This window comes from Falco punctatus, assembly GCF_963210335.1.
Source record: "Falco punctatus genome assembly, chromosome: 10".
Classification (NCBI taxonomy): domain Eukaryota; kingdom Metazoa; phylum Chordata; class Aves; order Falconiformes; family Falconidae; genus Falco; species Falco punctatus.
Genome location: NC_137590.1, coordinates 34,889,851 through 34,915,445, shown reverse-complemented (window position 1 = coordinate 34,915,445; position 25,595 = coordinate 34,889,851). Strand labels below are relative to the sequence as shown.

General features: G+C 41.2%; 1 protein-coding gene across 10 annotated transcripts in view; it reads right to left on the bottom strand.

Annotated features, from left to right (window-relative positions):
* Positions 1-25,595, bottom strand: part of TSPAN4 (tetraspanin 4) — a 443,427-nt gene that overhangs the window by 104,698 nt on the left and 313,134 nt on the right. The window contains exon 1 of one of the 10 annotated variants that reach the window (XM_080405644.1): positions 8,643-13,264. The exons of 8 other annotated variants lie outside the window; for them this stretch is intronic. The gene's annotated coding sequence lies outside the window, so the exon portion shown is untranslated. One more of the 10 variants, XM_080405643.1, reaches the window with a different exon arrangement.

Sequence of the window (25,595 nt, the reverse complement as noted above, 5' to 3'; positions counted from 1 at the left end):
ACCCCGGCTCCCTGGCTCTGCAGTACAGACACTGGCAGTAACTTAGCTGAGGGTCATGAAGCCTGATGTAGGGCAAACGATGATGTGTAAGGGTACCACAGGATAGCAATACACCTCGCTCCTGATTCTTTCAACAGATAAGCAACAGAAAGCAGGAATTTTAGTGTTGTTGAACCCTACTTCAAGTTCACAGCTCTCATGGAGGCAATGTTGCTTCTAAGTCGGTCAGCCTTGCACCAAAACAACTGCAATAGCAGGATTCCTTTAAAGTACAAGAAAACTAAGGGAAGAAATGCATTTTCCACACGTATTCTTTATTAACCAGAAGGGATCCATGCTTAGTTCTGAAGTTTCAGAGGCACTTGCTAAATAATTAGATGAAGCTTTGTGTGATGACAGATTTCTTCAGGAGACCAGCCTGATCACTGCAACAGCAGCCCCAGGTCTTCATCACAGCATGACGATACAAGCAGGCATAACGGCAGAATATCACAAACATGACAGCACTACTCCAAACGTCCAGTGACTACAATCATCAGTGGGGTTTTATTACCTTTGTATTGACCAGCCTTTAAACAGCTTCCCAAGAACAAATGAATGAAAATAAGGCCCGTACACCACATGCAAGATTTGTATTATTGCAGCCATCTGGGGAAGGGAAAAGATAGAAAGATAAAATAGAAGGTGTAGAAATGAGAACTCAGCTCTCTTGATTCCTGCCCTGATATCTCATATACAAGGCTGTTCTGCTCTCAAATAGCTGTAGCTACAGGCTGCTTCAGCACGAAATGGCTGTCTCCATCACTCCCTTAGCTGGGTAAAGATGTGCACAACACAAACTTAAGGGAGTAAGTTCAAGCCCTAAAATCCTTTTGCCAATGAAGATTGTGCAAGCATAAGGTAACACTGTGTTGCAGTTTTCAGCCTGCTATTAGCTGGCTGGGAGCTGAATGGGAAAGAAGCTAGTTAAACTGACAGAGATGATGCCTAACATTGATTTTTCAATTGATTTCACTAAATTGTTGTCCACACAAACCCCAGTATGGACATTTCTGAATTGGTTAAAATTGGCTTATAATGATTTAGTTCATGTTGACTCTTTATTTACTCAGGTTGTGGCCACAGTAGAAAAAAAAAAAAAAAGAAAAAAGAAAAAGTGTTCTTTGAGTCAGAAAACAGCAACATGTCCTGTGAAACGTCTTAACAAGAACAAAGTTGTTCAATATATGTTTTTATCAACATCAAGGTTTACGGATTTGTCAAAGACAAGATGTAAAGCCACGGGAATGCTCACGTAATTGCAAAAGACTCAGACTGTATTTTAAAGAAAATAACCCATTTCATCTTGAAGTTACTTCTCAGCTGAGGCAGGGATGCCAAATGTGTGCACTCACAGCTGTTTGCTTCAGTTAGTCCATTTTATTCTGTATATGCTAGATAATCAGTGCTTGCGCTGGCAGCTATCACACTCAGATGAAGGACAGGTGCTTCTTCAAATACCTTCACTTTGTTTCCAAGTGCTCAACCACCAGGAGACGCTTACACTGACTTAATATGCAATGACTGCTTTGAACAGCAGCCACCCTGTAACACACAGAAGTCCAGTTATATCATAACATAACACCAAAGCCAACTTTACAACTCACTTCCAGAGTTAGGACAGCCGCCAGGAAAGAGCTGTTGGCTCATGTCAGGCTACACAGGAACCTCGGTGCCAACACTAGGCTCCAAACAACCCCAGCACGGGAACAGCACCTTGACTGTTCACTAGTGGAAGGTGGCTCAAGAGCCGCAGGTCTACGTTTGAGTCCTACAGCAGCATAAACCAATTTCATAAGAGTTGTGGAGCACCAGGAGAGGACTGCACACCAATGTAAACTTGCTTAAGCAGAACCCCACCTTCACTGGAATCAGGGCATGTCTGGAGCCAGAACATCCGCATTCCTCATGGGAAGATTTAAAGGCAGATGGTTGTGGATCAGTGTGAGTTTATTAACTGATAGACATGCTCTGTGCTGACAATTGTATTGAAAAAGAAAAAAAACAGGCACTTGCCCTTTGACAGCAGTTAAACCTTTACAAACCTAGCTCTTGACACAGGCCCAAACATCTGAATTTGCTCATTTCTTTTTGACTTTGAAATACCCTCTATACAGATGTATTTGCCTTCATAATTGCAGATGCGAAATTAAAATCTTCTTCCCCTTCCCTGGAAAATCACATTTTTCTCTTCTGCACAGTTTATAGGAGCTCACTCTTTGATATTTTTTTTAATAACTTGTGTTGTGTCTGGCGCTTTGGGGAGTGCCTACGACAGAAAGCACTTTATTACTTCTCTGTTTGAGTTCACTGCAGAGGGCTCACCAGGCCCTATCACTGAAAGGGCGAATCTAGGCAGCAATTTAATCAAGCAGTGATTGAAAAATTAAAGGTAGCGGTGATTAATATGGATTTAGGACTTCTTTTGTTTGAATGGGTTTTAGCTAGAGAACACGGCGGTTGGGTGGGGAGTTTTCCCCTCTGAAACAGAAAGGAGGGTGAGAGGGGGAACACAAAGGAAACCTCTAGGCAGATCATTTGCCTCCTCTTCATATTTAAATAAAAGCCAAGGAAAGAGGTTACACAGTGTATATTATTATCCTTTGGTAAATACCCGTGTGTAATTTCAGCAATTGCAAGCACACCTCTGTGTATAAGCAACGATCCAGCTATAAAAACTTGGCTTGGACCAGCCCTAGGAGGGAAAAATTCCACCCAAGACACAAACAAACCTTGAGATTTAATCATCAGCCTGGCTTATTAAGAAATAGGTACTTTTTAGTAACTAGGAGAGCATACTCTAAACATAAATGTAAAACACCCTTTCTCCGTGTAAGACAGAGGGACTAAAACCTTTGAAAGCTGATAACAAACAATGAAGGACTAACCTGCTACACAGACAAATTGAATCTGAAGGTCCAGTGTAGAAGCTGTGTTCATGTCTCTGGTTAGAGGAAAAGGGACTTACACATATATACACACACACATGTACTTATATCTCCCTTGCAGAAATTTGGGTATGCATTCACTGCTCCCTTGCACATTCCGCAACCTTTTACAACAGTGAAGGAAGTGGAACATGCCACCATGGTTTGCAGCAGATTTCAAATCAAGTCTTTACATAGTAAAATGTCTCCATCAGTCAACCTAGCTAGGGTTATAGGGATGACAGTACTTTCATCAAACCTTTTTGTATTGCCCCCATTTGCAAGTTACTACTGTTAATTTATAGAGTAAATTCATACTAAAGCTGGCTCCAAGTTACTCTAACTTCCTGTAAACACCTTTATGCATGCACTGACTTCAACTTAAACAGTCTACAGCACTTCGGATCATCTGAGAAATAAGTACAAGTCAAGATAACAACAGCGATGCAAAATCTGGTTCTGCTTGATTATGAATACTTAAAAAAAAAGAAAGAAAGAAAGAAAGAAAGAAAAGTCTTAGCCAAACTGACCAAGTTGCATACGATACTGGCCTTAAGTTCTTTGCCAGCAACAAATAATTCCTGCCTAGGCATCTTTGCGAAAAAAGTCACACACCTCATCTTCCATAAAGTGTTGAAAAAATGAAAAGAAAACACAAAAAAAAGCACAGGCAAACAAAGAAGATTATTTGCAAACAAAGAAGCCTTGTCTGAATGAGGATTACCAGAGCTTGCACTTCAGCTAATAGACTTATTTTTCCCAAAAGACTTCTTTTTCCCTTTTCCTTTTTTCATGCTTGGCCAGAGTAGGTGATTCACATTTTCCCCAGATGTCTCTTGTCCTAGCATGCAGAAAACATCTTCATAAGAAGTTGCTTCAGAAGAAATCTAAAGCCTATATTCTAAGCACTTAGATTAACAAAAAGAAAGGTTACCTATAAAATGGCTTCAGAGAAGTATGTTTGTATGCCACTTCAGATCATTTTTGCTAACCACCACATACAATTGCCTTGTTCCCAAAGGATTTTTATAATTTAAGTATGGGGTGCCTGAAAGAGAGTGCTGGAAGTTGGATACCCAGTAATTCAATCCCACATGCCCCTGGGCACAAACATAATTGTATTATAAAGTAGCTCTGCCAAAAATGAAAACAATTAAAGCACAATACATATTTTACTGCTTACAGTTAAGAGTGGTTTCATTTTTCATGCTTATTCATACCACTAAACACAAAATGGAACAATTCAATGAACCCTACTTGGAAATACAGTAATGAGATACTGCAACGTCATGTGTGTACCAGAGACATTAGATAGTCAGAATCAAAGCTTTGCCAGTTCTGGCAAGAAAGCTCTAATTTGTCAGTCCTTTTTAACCATTTTGTAAAACTGTTAAATCAACATTTTTACCACTGAGCATACCTATGAATTTAAATTCTGCACGAGCCCAGACAAGGGGAAAGAACTCCGAGTGTGCTGCAGTTTCTCCTCTCTTCCGCATCTGAGTGTCCTATGAGAGGCTGAAGTAAAGCAAAATCTGTTTGTGCTGCTCATGGCTGAGGTTAGTCAGAACAATAACCCCAAAATACAAGACTTAAATACACAACTTCATCACATAAAAGATCCTGACAGAGACTGGGAAGACAAAGCCAAGGCAAACACAGTCACCATTTAAAGAATAAAAGGTATAAAGAACAATGTATGGTAGAGCAGCAGAGAAACGGGTATCGCAGCAATGTCCAGGATTCCTACTGAGACCTTTAGTCCAAGGAAGTCTCATAAGCCAATGTTTTTCAGAGTAGCCTCAGATTCTGTCAAGTATCAAATGCTTTCCAGTTTTGTAAATGCCAGGCACTTTAGCTGATGCCCAGGAGAGGCTCCACGTGATCAGCATCTCTTAAAGTCTTGGGAAATGTCTGCCTCCTAATGCAAGACACTTCTGAAAATGCTGAACTGTACTTCTCTGAGTGTCAGTGAGTATGAAAATATTCTCCCACCACGAAAAGAGTAGCATACAGCTACCTTGCTGGTTGCAAGGCTTTTGAAAGGGCAGAATAATCCACACTATATTAAAAAAACAAAATCATTACTGCTACCTACATGCCTCACAGCAGTACAGCCCACTTCCAACACCTCTAGGGACTGCCTCTTCCTAAAAGGAATGAATATTCAAAATAATGAATGGCCAAAAAAGAAACCTAAAGAGAGCAATGGAAGACACAGATCTGGTTAAAAAAGAACCACAAAGAGTTACAAGGAAATCCAAGTTCCTACTACTGCCACTACCAAAGAAGTAGCTGCCTCATTAATATGCAGTGGCAACTCGCCAACAAGTGTAGAAATTTCTTTTGCTGCTGAATCACAAAGGCTTGACGAACTTATAGGGCACTTCATTTCCTGGCAGATTGAACCAGTTACCTACAGAGTATTGCCATCACAGCTTCTAACACACAGTAACTCTGCAAGTCTACTGTCATGCACAGCAACAGACTTCACATTAAAGCAGTGCAGAATATTATCCTTTTATTTTTCTGCAGTCAACCTTTACCCTTAATGAGATTTTTTTTTTTAACCACTGCTTCCTTTTTCTCTTTCCACCTTTGCTCCGCAGGACAGCGAGCACAGGCAGCACAGATTGCCTGATACGATGCTTTCAGTGTCAGTCTTACTGTCCCATTACATGGCAGAGTTTAATGTGCGCACGCTGGGTCTGTCAACCTAGCAGTGACTCCACTGCTCTTCAGCACAGCTCTGCCAAGCAGCCTGCGGGCCTGATGTGTCCTCCCTCCTTTCTCTGTGCTTTGCTCAAAACGGGTCTTCTGGTCCCCACCCCCAAATACCCTTTCTCAGCCCCCTAGGGCTCAAAGGGGGAGCCACGTTATTTGTTCTCAGCCCAGCAGTCTGCATTACTGCTTCAGTATGAAAAACTACAGCTACGGTATGGTGTAAATTGTTACTATCACTCCCTTCCTCTCATAAAGCAGCCACTGCCAATACCAGACTGCTGTGCTTCATGCATAATTCATCAGGTTCCTTAATGTGCAAAGCTCTCCTCTGCAGCTCTTTCCTCTGCACTAAAGTTATCTGTGGGAAAAAAAGCGTCTGTCCAGCCCCTGCTTGAAATATTAAGAGACACCTGAATTTTAAAGTGTCTCTTGGCTTCTTTAATTCACCATAAAAACATAAGCATCAGCAATATCCCTACAACGGCAAGGTCCAGGATGAGACAGAGCCAGAGAAGGTCACAGGGATGTAAGACTGAGCTCTGCCATAGGAAATACAGCTGTGGCTGTACTGCCTGGCACTTGATACTGTTAAAAAACAATCCTTCATAAAAGCCCTAAGCCTGAAAGCTTTTGCTGTCAAGATACACAGGGCAAAGGAGAGAGCAATGCACTCCTGGCAGCATGCTCTGTGTTTTTCCAAAGGCTCCAGCAGAAAAATATTGTCATGCAGAGGTACTGCATGACAGTACTGTGTACATAAAAGACCCCCATGAACTTTTAACTATTTTTAGCCTTTGGTAGTCTCAGATTGCTTTTGGACACTTGCTAACCACCCATGCAGCCAACTGACAATTTCTGACTGCCTCCTTCTAACTTGCCTGTTCTACTCAAGCCAAACAGCACATGATCTTCATGCCCACCCTCACACGCAAACAGCCTTCCCATTCCCTTCAACAGCAAAAGCCTGGAGCTTCCTCCCATTCTTCATCTAAGACCTCTTCCACATCTCCCCTTCAAACACATTTCCCCCAAAATCCCTAAATATTCTGTCTCCTCCCAGTTGCTGCAGAAAATTTGAGGCTGTGGGATGACATGGATGGGACAGCTATGCTAAACCCTCTCTGACCCCTACCCCACGCCCTTAAATTTCCATCGCTCCAGGATCAGCATGTAATACATTAAACTATTTAGCATTCTATTATTCACCATAAATGATACTGCACACATCTTACCAGCACTGCAGTTCGGGCTGCTGGCAGAAAGGCATTCCTGGCTGGGATCTATGGCCTCAGGTACGCAGGCAGACAGACCAGCTGCTAATACCAGTCTCTTTCAGCCGCTAAAAGCTAGTAGTGCTGACACCACTCTGTAAACATGAGGCTCACATACACCCATTGACACTGCCTTCACATGCCACCCTGTTGCAGAGGCAAGACCAACAGTCAAACACAACTCCTGCTGGAGATCCATGGATCAGAAACCACTAGCAATTGAGAGAGTAAAGGTGTACACAGAGTGAAGGACTGCATAAATCACACCAGGGCTTCCATTCCTCCCTGATTCAACGAATAATGACTCAAAACTGGCACGCTTTCAGCTGCACACACCTCCCAATGACTCTTCTCCAGTCTCTTAATCTGCCCTGGTTCAACCTGCCCCCACCCCTTCCTTTGTAATTGTAAAGCTAGGTCATTTTGGCTTACATCTAATAGGGACAGGTTTGTTGATGCCAGCTGAAGGCAAGAAGCAAGGCTCTTCCAAAGCTAAGGCAATTTCTCAGTTTCTGCCTGTTGTTAAACAGTCCTCTTCACATTTTTCCTGCAGCAAATAACTGTAAGAAATGTTCACACAACAACAGGGTGGGGAAAAAAAACCAACACCAAGATGAAAAAGTAACATGACATCTATTTCTACAGTAGTGAAACAATTACCAACTAATAAAAACTAAACAAACCAAGCAGGACGCAAACACAAGGAAACATTTTATAATAAAGCTTCCTGCTCACTGAAGTGGCAAAGAGATGCATGGCTATTTCCCTTTAGAACTGTAAAAAAAATATATATATATACTTACAGCAGGCTGTGAAAGAGTTCACTGGTTTGTAAAGTTTTGGTTTTCTCCTAATACTTCTAATTCAGGCCATAGCTGCAGTTTAGTTTGATATCCAGAAGTGCACTGAATGCAAGAGCTTTCTGCCTTCTCCCCTCCATGGCAATGCAACAAATTCAAGTGGGAGAGGGCAGACAGGAGCCTAATGAACAGCAAGACCTCCAACTGCTGTAACGAGCCATGATGAGACACAGCTGCTTCAAGGCAGAGAACAGCTGTGGGGTTGTGCTACTTCTGAGAGAAGTGAATTTTTGCTTTTTATCTTGCTCAAACCATACTGATAATATACATATAACATACATAACCAAGAAAGAACCTCCAGTCAAAACTCCACTTGACAAGAGATTTCAAAAACAGTGATGGTGGCAGAAGTCACCACCAGACAGACGGTACAAAGTGCCCACTGTGCCTGTTAATACAGTATATCCCCCTCAATACCCTGTATGCAGTTACATTGTGCAATTCAGCAAAACTAACTTCCAGTGCAACAATGCAGGCACAGGAAGTCTGCTACACACTACTACAGCATTTCAATCAGGCTAACAGACCCAGTTTTTTAGGAAACAAAGTTACCCAGAAGAAGTATGTTACTACCACAACCATGCTACTTCCCGTGCCTCAGGCTTGAAGAAATCTAAGCATTATACTAGGCAGACATGACCTTTCTGCATGGCTACAGCAACGTCTCTTCCTTTTCCAAACAGCTAAATCTCATACCATACAAATGAGCACTGGACTTTCCCTTTTTCTGTGGTTTATTTCCGTCCAGGGCTTCTTCTCCCCTTTCCACAAGGAATGGGAAGCCCAGAAACCATGTACTAAGCACCAATGGTCCTACTCACCTCTTGTAATCTTCCTAATTGCTTTTACTCCTCCCCTTCTTACATTTTTCCTTGCACAGTTCCTCTCAGTCTGTAGCTCCAGAAACCACACCTCCAGCTTTCTCCTGGCATGTTCCTCCTCTTTGGCAGTTTGCAGCCCTAGTTCTCATCAGCTAACTGGTTCCAGCTGGGGGGCTAGCAAAGCCCATCCTTGACCATTTATGGTTCACCACACTCTCTATACTCAATAAGCCCAGCAGAGAAGACAAAACTGGGATTTGGTTCATCTTATTACAAATACAAGAAAGGAAACCTTCAGAGACTTGGACCATACTTACACAGTTATAACCCATCACCAGCCTAAAGCCCCCATGAAATAGTGCAGTACTCTGTTTTAAGCTGACAAGAATGGTCTAGACCACAAGTGTTATGAGGAGTAGTTGAGGAAACTGGGGTTATTTAGCCTGGAGTAAAAGGAGGTTCAGTGGAGACCTTAATTACTCTCTACAACTACCTGAAAGGAAGTTGTAGCAAGGTGGGTGTTGGTCACTTTTCCCAAGTAACCAGCAATAAGAGAATATAGCCTCAAGTTGAACCAGAGGAGGTTTAGATTTAATATTAGAAAAATTTCTTCACCAAAAAGGTTGTCAAGCACTGGAACAGGCTGCCCAGGGAAGTGGTTGAGTCACCATCCCTGGAAGTATCTAAAAGATGTGCAGATGTGGTTTGTAGGGAGATGGCTTAGTGGTGGACTTGGCAGTGTTAGGTTAATGGTTGGACTTAATGATCTTAAGGGGTTTTTCTAACCTAAATAATTCTATGATTCTATGTAAGTCATATACCCTTGCATGAGGTGCAGCAATGTTGGAGAGGCTGGCCTGACCACACAGGCTTGGGAATGAGCAGATAGGAAGAGCCTGATCCTTTGGACCCATGGAGCTTTGCTCAGTTAGTGAGCATGAAAAGTTGATTTCTTTTGCTGCCAGCCATCCTGCACTTGAAAGATGGGGATGCCACCTAGAAACATCTGCAGGTGAGAATGTATATTGCTTTACAGACAGACTGTCTAAGCCTGGGACTGGCTCTAGGCTGAGCATATGGTCCCCATAACATACATAAGAACCAGATACTGCCCAGAGGAAGGAAGGTGACTTAAGCCAGAATAAGAAAGCTGCAATGCCACCGAGTGATTTTGTGCCCTGTGGAGGTAGAGTTCATTTTAGGCAATTATATCATATACTCCCTACCAACTGTTCTCCTCAATGGTGATGGGCTGCAGTCCATTCTAATAAAGACAATGAAAGTGATCTGGACACTGGTGTGATTCCAGGAATAAATTCCCACCTCCCGAAAGACTGGAACAGTCTAGCAAAGATGGGCATCACACAGCACATATGGCATGGCAGGAGGGGAGAGCTGGAGCCAATCTATTGCATCACCTATGGAAGAAAAAAGAAAAGGAGCACGAAAAAAGGAAGAAACAGCTTGTTAGAAAGATGCAAGACAACAATTCGTGTTGTTTAGGATGACCTATTGGGCAGTGTAGGTATGACGAAAGCAGTGTCTTTGTGCCGCCTCTTTTCCTTAAAAAAAGTCAAGAAACAGTAAGAAAAGTTACCTGTTTTGCAAGCCTGATAAGTTGTTTCAGGCATAGACTGAAATAGAGATATTTGTCTGATTCTTCAGAGGGGTTACATCTCTACTGCTAATGGATGCTAAGTTACACTCATTGCACCTCTATTCAAATCAGAATTCATAAGGTCAGATAAGGTTCCAGATCTCCATAGTTCTACTGGCCTCCACCAGGCTTTAAGAAAGTTATATCAACACGCACCATGTGAGAATTTGGCTTTGCCTGAGCATATATGTGCAGGTGAAAATAAAAGGAGATGATACATTTGAAACTAGTAGATGCCTGACAGATGTATTAACTTGCTTTGCTGGGAATTGGCTGATCTCCTTTTCTACTGTGTCTGATCTCCGTAATGCCAGGGGAGCAGCAAGTGTGCACAGAGATCATACTAGGCTTAGATGCAGGAGGAAATCAATACCCACACCCTGCCCTGGCCAGCCACGGAGAGCCGTGAGAGGCAACGTGTCATTCAGCAGGTGAGTGTCCGCAGGGCTCCGGAGCCAGTGCTCACCTTGGACCGGAGCTCACTTTCACCAGCTGTGATGCGATCACGGGACACCTTGCTCATATTTGCTTTCCTGAGCCATTCTGTGCCCTTACGTGGCCAGTCTTCAGAATTTAATTCTCAACATCATTCTCTTCTACTTATATATATAGGTCCCATTCCTACAGCCCTGCAATCACATGGGAAACAAGGCTTTGGATCTGAGTTTTATCTAAATTTAACCTATTCTGAAAAAGGGCCTTAGCAAGCACTACATTTTTTTTCCCCCTGATTTTCCTTTGCATTTCCAGGTTTACATAAAGGTGCCTCAGTGGAAACTTGAATTGAGTTCTCTGTTTCTAAATCCTGACTTATAAAATTCAGTGCTTCTTAATTCGTGTGCCTTTTTCCCATATCCCCCAGTCTCAGTGTTTTTCTTTACAAAACCCTGTCATAGAAAAAGAATACATTCACCCAGATCATGCCGAGTTCTCCGAGGTTGGTACTAAGTCCTAAGGGAGACTAGCTTGTTCATTTCTTTTTGCCAAGTGTAAGTTATATTAAATATGCTGGACCCGTGCAGGTTTCTGCTAAGATGCCTCTGGAAAACTGAAATTCATTTGTCTTTTAAATGGCTGGAAATATTCATAAGTATAAATCATTCCCCCTTCCTCACTCACCCCACAAACTTCATATATTATATAAACATATGGATATTAAAATTATACGTAACTTGTAAAGTAAGTGCTATCTGCCTTTGAGACATTGGGCAGGTAAATTACAGCCTCAGAGTCTAAGGAAAAGATTTGGGGACCATTTGATATATGGTGCCATGAACATCAAAAGCAGAATAAATTAAAGCTGAGGTAATTTTAAAAGTTGAATACTCTCCAATTCCTCTGCAAGAAAGTCAGATGGAACAAGGGCACTGGAACAGAGTGTCCCAGTGGGAACTGAAAGCAGAAAAGGCTTGGACACAGAATCTGCATTTAGTTTATTATTTTGTTGGTACTTAAACTGTCTATCTAACTTGGCTTTCTGCCTCCTTAAATTAAAACGGACAATTTTACAACCTTAGTGCTTTGCCCTGTCTCTAGAGATCTCTTGTAAACATTTACACCCTTCTGAGATCTAACAGAACACAGAAACATGGGGCCTGCAGCTTTTTAAGGTGACAATGATAACAGAAAAGGAAAAAGCAGTGCTTTGGTAATACTGATCTTGCCTTTTGTTAAACTCTTAACATTTCCAAATAACTGCCAAAACTAATTGAATGTCTTTAACATACAATGTATTGGCAGTTTTATATACATCCATATGCAATCGAGTCTGTACCGGTGCTGTGTGTAGGGTGCTGAGTTGCCGTGATGCAAACAGGATGGCATTCAAGTTCCGAGAGCCCTGGCCATCAAGCAGCCCTCCCACAATGCCCACTGCAGGGCACAACTGGGCAGCACCCCTTCCAGTAGCATGGGCACTGCTGGGACCTAACTGGTCCTGGAGCACTGCACACCATTTTGAATTTCTCTGTCCTCACTTGGTCTGCTTGACACTTAACCCTGCGCACTCCCAATAGCTTTGCTGACTTTTGTGTTTTGAGTTGCAGTCCATGTGCTCAGGGGAATTACTGAGCATAAGGTCAAAGCTGTTTCGCTTTTTCCAGCATAAGTGCCTTTATCCCTTTCCACCTTGCCCTTTCATACTTCCACGTGGCAGAAGGCAGGGATGCAGATAAGGATTAACTTGTATTTAATGTGTGAAAAGATCCAAAGCCTTCTCTTTATAGACAGTTCTGCAAAAAAGACCAAAAGGCTTCTAAATGAAAAAAAGGCAGGTTTTGCTGAAGTATAGAATAGAACATTTAAATTCAAGAACCTAAAAACCCAAAAACAAACTATTGTAGAGAGAAGAGAAATGAAAACGGGTTATAACCAATACTCCCATCACCCGTGGTCTCCTTACAAATGGGTCCTTGCCCCCAAGCTTTATTCCTGTCATCAGTCACTTTCTGCAGCAAACTATGCCCACACCTTAAGAAGTCCTTAAGGAACATGGTTCTTAAGTTTTCTCTGTCCCCTGAGTGGCTGCTCTCAGCTCCATGTGGTGACACTCCCACCTCCCACATGTAATGTCTCTGAAAGTCCCCTCCCTTGCTCCTTCTCAGCTGGTGTCCAGGGAAGGTGTGATTTCCCTCCCTTGCCTGAGGGGTTGCCCTGACTCAACCACGCCACTTACAAGAACACAGGCAAAATACTTGAGACTGAACAGGTCAACACACAGCCTGTCACAAAGCATGTTCGCCAGGCTGTTATCCTGGGAAATTAATAGGAAGTCTTGACTGCTTCTTTCAAACTGTCAAGAGTGTACTGTGCAGCCGTCAGCATTCAGGGGTCTTTTTTTGCAAATAGAAATACAACAAAAATCCAAATAAATGCAACCCGTGGGATCTGAATATGTTGTCATCCAATGTCTTTGTTTTTAATGATGTGGTATAGCCTATGACAACTTTTATTTCCCCAGTGAGCGCTGCCTGGACCTCATCACCATGACCTTCTCCATTGGTTTAATAGCTCTGCAATTTATGGCAGTAATAGATCGTGCTGCTGGCAACCAATGTGGAAACTCGTAACTATTATCTGCAGAGCATGTATGGATACAAGGAAATTACAGCCACAGTTTTAAAAGACCGAAGCAATGACAGACTGCATTTTTGAGCCCCCCTAGCAGTACTGCGGGCCTGTTTGGGATGCACATGTTTCTTTCAGGCTTGGAAAGTCTCACTTTTTCTATGGCTCCATTATTTGGTGCCTAGAAATCAGGAGCCCAGTGCTGTGCCCTACTACCAGGTATCCTGCACCAGTGTTGCTGATAGGCTCTGCTGAATAGCTACATCCAGCATATGGAAGCCACTGCACAGAACGTGACAGCTGTAGCCAGCAGCCAGGTGTGACTTCATGGGACTCAAAATGCAACCTCACATTGAAACCTTCCTCTTCTCATGAGGCCAAGGAGCAGAGGAGTAAGTTGCCTTTCTTGTGTGCCTCAGCATGCAAGAAGCCCTACATGGGGCAATAAAGAAAGTAGAGAAGCCTTTTCTGTGGAAATGATGATGTTACTTCATTGTGATTGGTTTTGCAAGCTACATGGCACCTTTGATACAAAAAAGCACTTAAACAGGGGCAAGGGTCTGCACAGAAGTGGTAAGAGAAACAGGTGAGAATGCTTAAATCACAGCAGTATCTTAATTCTGAATTGCCAGGGGAGGAAAAGGAGGACTATCAAGCATAGTGCTAGGTGGCTCGATGATACAAGGAAACCCTATTGCCTGACCAGGTGAGAAAATCTGTTGACTTTAGGTATGATATTTTCTCAGTGGCAGAGCAGTATGTAATACTCCGAATAGGTTAGCATATATAATCCAAAACCACTTTTCTCCCCATCTGCAGGTTCAGTGAAGCTTGTAAAGGATTCCATATAAGTAATTTTAAATATTCATGCAGTGCTCATCAACCATGCATCCCAGTAAACCTACAAGGACAACCTTGGGCTTTCTAGGCAATTCCTTTACAAAAATAGTACTTTTGCATGTAAACGTTTGCCTGCGTGCTGCAATGACAGCATATGCTGCTGCTTGCAACATTAAACATTATTCAAAGGAACAACGTTCACGCTATTAACACAACAGCACACAAACTATGAAACGCCTTATCCACTCTCCTAGAGCCAAGTGGAATACAGTAGTCTGTTATCCCCTTCCCTGAAGTGTCTTGTCAAACAACATCATTTTAATACCATCTCCCCCTTCTGCTTATCACATCCAAATAATACTCTGCAACGACATTCCCTGATCCTTAACAAGACTTATTTTGTCAAGTCTGCATCTTCTGCTGAGAGCTGGAGATGCCAACATTGTCCTGCATCTTATCTCTAGTGCCTTGCTATAGAGAGAAATGTATTTTCCTTAGGGATAGAATTACCTATTCTCAGCCTGACAGTAACAGCTATCACTGTACTGCATTGAGTAAATTACATCAACTTGAACTAGACAAGAGATGTATCTCGAAATATGAAAAAAAGCACCCACCTCTTCAGCTTTTTTTTTTTTTTTTTTTTTTTTTCAAAATCCATTTTCCCCACATCACACTGGGAACACACTGGAAGCAAACAGAAAATGACTGCAACAGGGCATCAGCTAAAAACTGTAATTTGGATCTTCTCCTTTGCATAGGACCTGCTACTAGATATTAGCTATCCAGAAGTTATTTCAACCCAAAGAGTTCAGTCTTGTATGTCTGAATTTTTTAATTTTCATTTTATCTTGATGTGTCTTAACCATTTTGTTGCTCATTTCTTTTCCATCAGGTCTGGTCAATCTGTGGCCCAATCTGAAGCTCACTGAAGCCTGTCTCATGATATTAGAAGACCATCACGTGATGATAAGCAGTGGGAAGGAAACAGCCCATGCAATGCAATACATGGAATTATTTTACTGAACTGTCTGTCCACATACAAAATACAAAACAAAAAAATCTAGCAGCGTGTTTCATATATTTCACCTCTTCAACTATACAAAAAATAATTCTCGATTTCTATTGTTAGTATCAGATAATTTGTAAGTTATTTGTAAAGATTAGATAATAAAACCACTAACATCAGAAAAACAAGTATTTAGAACAGGTATTTCAAATTGAGAGAAACCGCTACTAGCAAGAAGACTTCAGAGAGATCTGAATATCTCTTTTGGCTGTCAGGTTCTATTTTTCTACCTTTCTCAGTCTTGCATAATGAGATTTGAAGGTGCATTTGGTATTAACTGCTCTTTAAGGTCTTACCTGCAGGTGAAAATCTGCTCTTGAGACAGATATTACCGATGTTTAATTCATTGTTGAGGAAAAGGAGCCACGTGTTTTGTGAACCTCTGAAAGTATATGTATAATGCCTCTCATTTCCAATAGGTCAAGTTAAAAACAGTAAAGGTGCATGGTTTTCTGTGCATCTACAAAAAGACTTTTCTTCTACAAGCATTGAAAATAATGTCCTTTCTTTCCTCACTAGCCCCATACTTGAAGAAGAATAGAGAAAAGTACTAATGATAGTAATTTTAAAAAATGAATGTTTACTCATTCAACCAAAATTAATAAGTATACTCCATACAAACAGGCACATTAACAACAAGGGCTATTTTGTCTAAATAGTCTGCTTCTAGTAGAACCACACTCAATTTAATAAGCTCTGCTTCAAAACAAGGGACTGCCAAGGGTCAGCCAAGCTCACTCCTGAGCAAACTATAAATGATCTGAATAAATGAGATTAAAGTTTATTCTTAAAGCAAGCAAAAGAAATGAGATACCAGCACTGTCCAACTCCATTCAATCTTCCATCAAGTATGAAGAACTTCATCTCAGGCACAGGATATGTTTGAGCACTTCAGGATTGTTTTCTATTATTTAAAAAGATGTTATTTCAGAGCTTTTGGTTTGGTTATAATATCAGTTGTTCCAATAACCACAAACTTCAGTTAATTTATTTTGCTAATAACCCCATCCCTTTCAGTATGACATACTGGGCCTGGTACTCATCTCTACTACATTACTGAACTTGATGTGGCAAAAAAGCAAAGGGAATAATTAAAGTTTACATAAAATACTGTAATGAAGGAAGGAAAAAACCCATGCTTCACTTTATTCCTTCCCTAAAATGGAAATTGAGATTGCCTTACTGATTTGTTTCACACCCTCATTGCTAATGACTCGGCCTGCACAGATTTGGCAACAATCTTAATGAATTAGCAGTCTATACCTACACCAAACTGGAACTGAGAGGGGGTGTGTGCAAAGACATAAAATATAGCTGTTCCGGGATATTTTCAATATTACAGTATTATGGCAGCAAGGGAAAGTTCTGTAAAATGTAATAGACCATTATCACTGACTTACCAAGGAATGATTTTCAGAGACAAATCGTAATATACCTTTTGCAAACTCCTGCCACTGCCGAACCAAGTCTCTAGGATCTGTGATGAATTACTTGTGCTTGTGGCTATGTGAAAGGTTCCCAAACTATGGTACACAAACAGGAATCAGGATGACCAACTTCTCTTGGGAAGACTGGGTACTGCCTGAACAACTAGCTATCTGCCCTGTACATGGGCTGATACGGAGTCAAAAGCTATTTGCAGCCACTTCTGCTGTCACTGCCACATGGTACCCCATCATCTCCACTTTTGGTGTCTCAGCAAGCTTGGTATGCAAAAAACTCAGGCTATACTGTTAGTAGTGGGATGTAAGGATATTTAAGCAGCGGCTCCTGACCCCTAAAAGGCAGATTTAGGTATAAGGAGAAGTTTGGTTACGCTGACCGGTAACACAATAGAATGGAGACAGCTGCTGCATGCTGGTAGCTGCCCAGGCAAAACCAAGCCTTGTGATACAGAAAAAGGAGTGTACTGTGATGTGGCACAGACATGGTCTGAATGGCAAAAGTCCTAGAATTTATAGGTAAAGCAGCTGATTCTCCTGGTGCTCTGCAAGAAGTCTTTACTCCTTCTCCAGCATCAGGAGGAGAAGTCCGTAGCTGTACAAAATAGGATGGCAGTGTCCTGTGGAAGCTGACTTACCCAGACTCTTACTCTTCTATGATTAAACAGTTTAGCAGTAGCAAGCCAATGCCTGCACTTTGCAATGACGGGTTTACAAAACAATTGATCGTGAATTTTAATCCAATGGCACTAAGCAGAGCTAACATTATTTTAAGAGAGCAGGGTTTTTACATTCTCATAGCTTGCCAACAAGGACACTGCGCCAAGATCAACAGTAAAGACCATGCTCTTCACAACACAAACCAAATCTTTTGTAGTCCTTGGTCCCAGAATCTGCAATTCCCTTCCCACAAACACAATCAAAACTAAGAATATGTAGTCCTGGTATCTAAAGAACTACTCTGTCCTATGGTGTAAATTCCACAACTACAAGAAAGCCAAATCAAACCAAAACAATACTGTCCCCCCCACTCTTTCCCATCAGGATTGCTGTGGAAACCTTTCCAAGAGCGTGTACTTACCATACAACCAAATGTATGTCAGGTAACAACCTCTCCAGTTGTGAGTTATTCATATGTAAAGTTGCCACAGCAGAGCACCACATTAGTTCTGCTCTATTTCAGCAGTCACTAACTAATGCAGAGGTGACGGCATCAGAACAAATACCTGAAAAGAGCAGGACTGAGGGAAGCCAAATTCATTTGTGTTTTGAGAAAAGTCCTTGCCTCAGCCAAAGCACAAATGAACCAGGGCTGAATTATGACACTGAGTATAAATTTTTTTTAAATGAAATAGCTCTGCAACAATTTGCTTGAGCAGATGATTTTAGGCTTTGAGGGAGTGTTGGTACATAGGAACATAACAGTCCGTCAATTTGGGGAAAAGGGGAGGTATTATAGGACAAAACAGCAAGAACAATACAGACCCTGTGGGCTGAAAGGAGTTTTCAGGGAACACTTGATAACAACTTAGTCACACTCATGTCCTTCGGAAAACCTCTCTGAGCAATGCCTGTTACCACTGATAAAGGGGAATGTATTCACTATCCTTTAAATAAAAGGCATTTTGTTTTACTGTTCCTGATTGCTTTTCCTCTGTTGTGAGTACAATGAGAAAGCACAACAGCTTTCCTACTGTAAAGCTGCTCATTGTTGCCTGCACCTTTTCAAGGGAAGACAGAACTGATACAAAACCACAGTGAACTATCTCAGGCTCCTATAGAGCTACTAGGCACATACTGGTATGAGATAACCCTAAATGGGAGTGCTTTATAAAAAGGTGATGCAATTGTAGCAGACTAAATACAGGAATTGCTTATTGTAGAATCTGCATTTTTTTCCTCCTATTAAAGAAACACTGCATTGTCTCAAAACATAGTTCTTCCAAACTGAAACTGCCACCACAGAACACCTCTTTTAAAAACAATTTTCCCAAGCAAGCTTTTTTGATGGGTGTCCTTGAAATGTTGCAAACAACTGCAGCATTAAAATGATCACTTGGCAGCTTACTGTTGTTTGGTGAATGTCTCCCTGAGCCAGCTCCTGTTTTGTTTTCTTCTCCCTTTTACAATGAGCTCATACAGCATTTCAGAAACTCAGAATCTCAGAAACTGTAGCATGGAACTGCAGTTCCAAGGGTTTTTCCCCCCCAAGACAAGAGAGGTCTTTGCTTGAGATGTACTTAAATACTCCATCCAACTTAACTCCACTACAGTTCAGGTATGAAAGCAAGCATACCTGTATCAGAGGGTTATGAAACTACCATTCTTTGAGAATAGAGCAAAGTCTAGGCTTCCAATGCTCCAGAAATCTGAATCTGATGGTGCCTCCTCTCTTAATTTGCACTACATGAGCTCTGATACCGTGAAGTGAGAGCAGCAAATCACTTGTCTTCTTTAAATGAAACAACCACAAAAGCCTTTGCTTCATTTCCTTTACAGTAGTTAAGGCTAGGCCATACAGAAAACAGGTCCACCCTCATTGCTTACAGGTATTTATCAGGAAATGGTTTTGTCCCCTTAAACGTGTTTATCTGCTTCTGCTATTTACCTACTCTCTGAATTTACACTGAGCTTTTGAAAAAATCTCTCCTTGACTCTCCACAATTCGATTCTGTCAGTAATAACTAACCAAGCCAAAACATTGCTGAAAAATCTATCAAATATAATGTGTGTCTTTTCCACTTGCCTAGTTCCATCCTACTACTACTGGGTAACATGAAATACACTTTTCAGAAACGAGCCAGCCACATCTTCAGTGTTCAACTTCACCCTTACATGGAATATACCAGTCCTTACCATTTACTTCCGAGACTTTCAAGTGTGTAGGTGGCAAAGAGAATGGGGCACCCACACCAGTGATTGCCTCTGGCTTTCACCAGCAGAGGTGTGTCAGCTCTGCAGGAAAGTCCACATGGGAAGCTTTCAGGACCACCAGACCCATTTCTTGGGTTTCCACTGTTGAAGACGCAATGCAAATAGTTAAACAGAAATGGTGGTTCTGAGATATGTTCTGCATGCATGATAGTGTGTGTGCCACAATATAAAAGTTTTATTGGCACTTGTTAAGGATGACATATGTAACTTGGTGTGGATGTAAAACTTTAGCAAATAAAACTTGTGGCCATAAACTTCTGCTAATAAAAATCTTCTATGCCATATCATCAAATATTTGTTCTTTCTCTAATTATCTAGAAATACAGTAATATGATGAACAGGTAGATACAGATATTAGGCCAGTATGAGGTACTTCTAACTGTGGTAAATCACAAGATATAAACATGTCCAAATCTGATGGGCAGTAAGTTACGAAGGTTTAAAAATTATCATGGTCAACAGATCTCTGATTATCACACAGGAGTTGTTGCCTGCTGGTTAATTGGTGTGTTCTCACCAAGCTAGCCCATAGCTTACAGGCATTTTGGAATGGTCTAAAACACCCTAGAGAAGGACAACTACTGCTGCTGGAAAAGCACTCTCCACTGCAACACACAGGCCAGGAGAGCTCCGTTAGCCCTTCGTGCAGAGACTAATGTCTTCAGAGCTGAAGAACCTGCTTTACATCCTGCTGCCTCCGCTTGGTGCTTTATATGCACAGCTGGCTAATGACCATGTTGTATTATGTATAAAGCCATTTACTATGATATGCTTGTGTTGTTAATATGCTGTAGAGTATTTTTGCTCTGTTTAAGGGGTAACTCTGGGAAACATTAATGCTGGATGGTATGAAAACAAGGGCAATTCCAGTCCAGACGGCAAGAAGAAATCCACAAAGTAGCCAAACATTTCCATCTGCTCAGCGAACAAAGAGACTTTCATGCCTCCATTTACGCCTTCTGCTGTGAGCTGCCATCACAGTGTGAAAGGAATCCTCCTTGTATTCATAGAAGCCACGCTGCCGAATACTGCTAGTGATGCTTCCTTTGGGTGGCCTCCATGCTCCTTGTTCCTCAGTCTGCACATGAAGCTTTTAGGCTCTTTTGGCTAGTGCTAGCCCCTTTGCAACTTCCCCCAGAGCAGACACTGAATACAAGGAGCCCTCTGCTACACCCAAAAAAACCCATTCAGAAATGGTCTGAAGGGACAAACTAGGTTTTGAGAGTTTGGTGCTGGTAATTGCACTCTCTTCCCAAACCATCAACTTATCATACACTTCTTGAAAGTGTAAAACTGTAAAGAAACCTTTGCTTCAGTTTGTCCTGCACAATCAAATAGTTTCTGGAGTATCCTCATCCTAAGAAGCCCTTGTCAGCTCAATATAAAAGCAACGATGTTCAGAAAGTATTATAAGCCTGTAACATTCTCACTACAATCTGTAATTACAACCAACTTTTCCAACCTTTTTTTACTGGTTTTGTACCTTCACTAATGTATCTCTAGAACATTTGGCTTAAAGAGCCTGTAAGAGACTTCAAAATACTGAAAAGCACCATAAAGGCACTTCAGAGAAAGTCTTTAGTGACCTTATTCATTAAATTATGGTTGGTATTTAAAATGCAGGGATCCATTAATGCCTCTGCCAGCATACACATGCAGTGCACAGTTCTGTTGCTCACACAGTCAACACCTGAGTGAGAGTTCTAGGTCATTTACCCTGTTAGTATCAAACAGCACAGTACAAACTGCACTTGGTAAAACTTCCCAGCTATTTCCTTGCCTTCCTCTTTTCCATCTTTCTGAGCAGGATTGTTTTCCAGAATGAGCATAACAACAGGGATAGAGGAGCTGTGGCTCCCTGGAGTGGCCAATCTGCTATATCACTGATGCTACAAAGATGACTTGGCTCACCTCACTGTTTTCTACCTCAACAGAGGATGCCCACAGCGTCTCTGGACTCCTCCAATGCATCACCTCTCTGCTGGCACTGAGGGATGCCAAAACTTGCACCACAATATGGAAATGAAATGTTACATCGGGTGACTCACATCAAGGCTTAGTTCATGCAAAATGCTTAAGTCCCTTAGTCTCATTTTAATGAACAGGTAGTGTTTCCTGGGATGCTCAGATATTGCCAAATGCTCAGTAGCCTTGTCACCCCTTGCTGTAGTGTCCTCGTTACCATTTGCAGCACTGACAAGGTCAATGATTGACTGCAATAATTGCAACGTGCTGCACATGAAGGCCATTCAACAATTTCATCTCATTCAGAGGGAAACCACCTGTTAATGTTTCTGCAGGGTCTCCATTATTCCTTCATGTCCCTGGATCTCTGCTTCTTTCCAGATAATTGTGCTCTGCTTGAATTAATCTGTTCAATAATTCTTCTGTTGACTTGGGCTGCTGATACATCTGCCCTGTTCATGACAACTTTAAAGATGATTCTCCCCTGCTATAGTTCTGCAAAAGCAGGAATGGGTTTACACGCTAGGCTCCCAGATAACGCAGTGGGAGATACAGCACGCTACAGCCTGAATCACCGTTCAGCATGTTTGCCAGCAAGATGATTTTCTTAGACAGCTAGGAACAGACAAAGAATGCCTGGCATGTGTTAATCCTTATCAGGGGAAGACAGACTAAAATGTGTTTGTTTATAACAGTGTTAAAATCTGCTAATGTATTTCAATAAGCAGGTAAAAAGAAGAGGCTCTCAAAAAATCTGGTTGTCCTTTCATGGAAAAGGGAGGAGAGAATCTAAATTAAAATAGGTATGTTTTCATACACAGAAAACAACACAGTGTGAAGAGTTGTGGTACTTACCTATGAATAACATCCCTAGAAGCAGGCTACGCTTTATGACGTTACTCTTGCTCTGAGGGCAGGGGAAGCTTGTTACCATTTGGTGTGGAGTTGTGAGGAGTTTTTCTTTGGAGTCTTCTCACTCACCGATCCTAACCTATGTAACAATCACTATGAGGTTGCACTCATAATCGGGACACAAACAGCATTAATGGGCAAAAGAAGTTCATATGCCACAGATAAGATCTGAAGGATGCACAAAGCATTTGTTTTTTATGTATGTTTTGCATCTCTCATTATACTTACACACACTGATGACAATAATGGCATTCATGCTTATACTTTTAGGCTGTGACAATTCACCCCTAAAGAAATTAAGGCCAATGCTTCAGTCAAAAGCATTCTATAAACTCTACTACAAGATTTGTCAGAAGAGTCTAAAGGCCGTTGCTCTTTGCAACATTTTATTTATGAAAGTGTTCTGGTGATGCAGATTGATTTTCTTGGACCCATATTTTGGTATCTTAATTGCCTGGAAGTGGAGAGTGCTAGTACACTGATTAATGACTTGAAAGTTTCTCTAGTTACACTACTGTTTCATTCAGCACTTCTCTCTATTCTGCACTGATAATCCCCAAAGGTCCCCTCAACGAACCACAAACAGCATTCCTACGTGGACTTGCCCTCACAGGACTTTCTTCTCTCTCCTCCATGAGTGATTACAAAATGCCAATTGTAAAGCTGATATGCAAGCCAGAATCCAGGCTAGGTCCAGCTTCGGCAGGATACCAGACTGACAGAAGAGCTTGTCTAGAAAAAACGTTGAAGATCTATCAAGTGTTAGAATAAGTAACTGACAAAATGCAAAACTGTTGATTCTAGTATTTTGAGGTTTTGCCTTTATGTTAAATTGCAACCATAAAGTCAATCACCATAAAATTTATTGGGGCAGTTACCAGACATTTAGTTTTCTATGTACATATTGTAGATTCAGAATGGTTTTGACAGCCATGGCTGTTTCTGCCTGAGGGACACCACAAGCACCAGGATTATGACACTCTGTAATGCCCAATGCCGATTATTGCACAAGTGAGACAGCTTTTTTACCATGCATGAAATGCTTTATACAGCCACAGCTGGAAAAGTTACTTTATATTCTGCTATAAATATGAAGAAAATATTACTTGGAGAATCTTCTAAGATAAAGTTGCACGAGCTGAAGCAGCCATGTTGACAGAGCCATCTATGAATAGAGGTTGTGACTGACTTGGCTGGTACACAACCACTTGATCTTCCAGCCGGCTGTTGCAAGAGCAGATTGGAACTAAACAAAGAACAGGCAGTGCATAAAATACATCAATGTTACGGCAGACGTTGTTCTACAAGTCCTATTGAAGACAGTATCATCTCATATGAGCGATCATATTATTTTACTGTACTTGACATGATACTGCCACTGAAGAGTTTTCCAAAGTAAAGAATATTTGTAATTTGGGATGCTCCATAACTAAAACTTTGTACAAACAACAAACTAGGTCAGGTCATCAGATTCAGACTGAATGACATGCTTAATGCACTGTTTATCCTATTCTTTATGAAATTAAATATTTATTTAACTGAAGGATAATAAAGATTTGCTTTGCTTTGATCTTATTTGGAATGTAGTGAATGCATACAGTGAAGACAGACTGAAGGGATGCCAGAGTAATTAGTATGTCCTGTGCCCTTAAAACTTGATCTTTACAAAGCTAATAGATCTTGCCCTCTCCCTCTGTACATTTTATTTACATAAGATAACTAGCATTTATTTTCAGCAAAACACTCTGTCCTAACAGCAGGTTAGTTACAGTATAGTGTGTGTGTACATATACACATATGAACACGTAGTGTGCTTTCACTCCAGAATAATTCAATCATGCTGAGATCCATTGCAGCAGGCACCCAAGCTAACTTACAAGAAGCTTGTTCAGGAACCTACCAGCTATACTACTGTATATTACTGTAATGTAAACACAACCTTAGCACAACATATGTTCAAAGTCAACTCTTAATTCAAGAGTCCTGAGCAGGTGAATTATTATTTTTTTTCCAGGACACCACTTCACTGAATTCACTATGGCTGTGGACACCTATTTCAATACAGATGAACTGAAATGACTGAGATTCATCTAACGTTTAACTTTGTTACATTGGGAATGAAGAGTGTGAACCAGCAGTTACCAAGTTGAATTTAAAACAGTTTCAGCAGGGAGTAAAAAAAACAAAGGGTTTGAGATAGGAAGTTCAAGTATCTCACACTTACAATAATTGTGATAGAGTCTCTTCTCTGACTCATACTCTATTTAGGTACTACAGGCAGCTCCCCTTCTTCATCAGTGACTCATAAAATTAGACAAACAGGTCACACACATGGAAATTCTAAAGGAACTAATAGTTTAGAAGAGATGACTCACAGGGAACACAAGCAGTCTATAAATATCTTCAAGGCAATAGCACAAATGTATAAATGAAAGATGGGAATTGCTTGGTCTCAGAAGTTGGTTGGTAAGTTGGCAGTATAAGTTAAGGAAAAGAATAACTGGTAAGTGAATAGCATCTCCAGGGAAGCTGGCTAGGAACCAATACTGTAAATATTCAAGAATAGGTAAAATCAGATACTAGTGGGAAAGATGCACTAAGCAGACCTGCAAGATCCTTGGAGCTCGACTAAATGTTTCTAAGATGCCTTATCTGGTGCTACTTTTGTTATCCATGACATTAGGGTATGCCCTAGCAAGAAAAGAAAAAAATTATATTCACCAAACTAAATGTGGCTGCTTAAATTACAATTATCTGTAAGCAGGTGTTTCATTGACTCCGCACCTGCCATCTACTTCCTAACAGTGATAGCTTTTATGATACGCTAATGTAGAAGGTACTACACAACATCAATACAAATTCATAGTTGCTAATTATACTATTAATAACATTGAACCTATCTGCTGCAAATCTTATTGATATGAATAGTATTATTAATTCCATCAGGCGTCAGCAGTGATGTTGAATGACACTGTGTACAGTAATCTCCCTGAATGACTCATTAGGCTCACAGAGAAATATGACCTCCTTACATAGCTGCACCTGGCTTGCCTCAGGCATTAATGGCT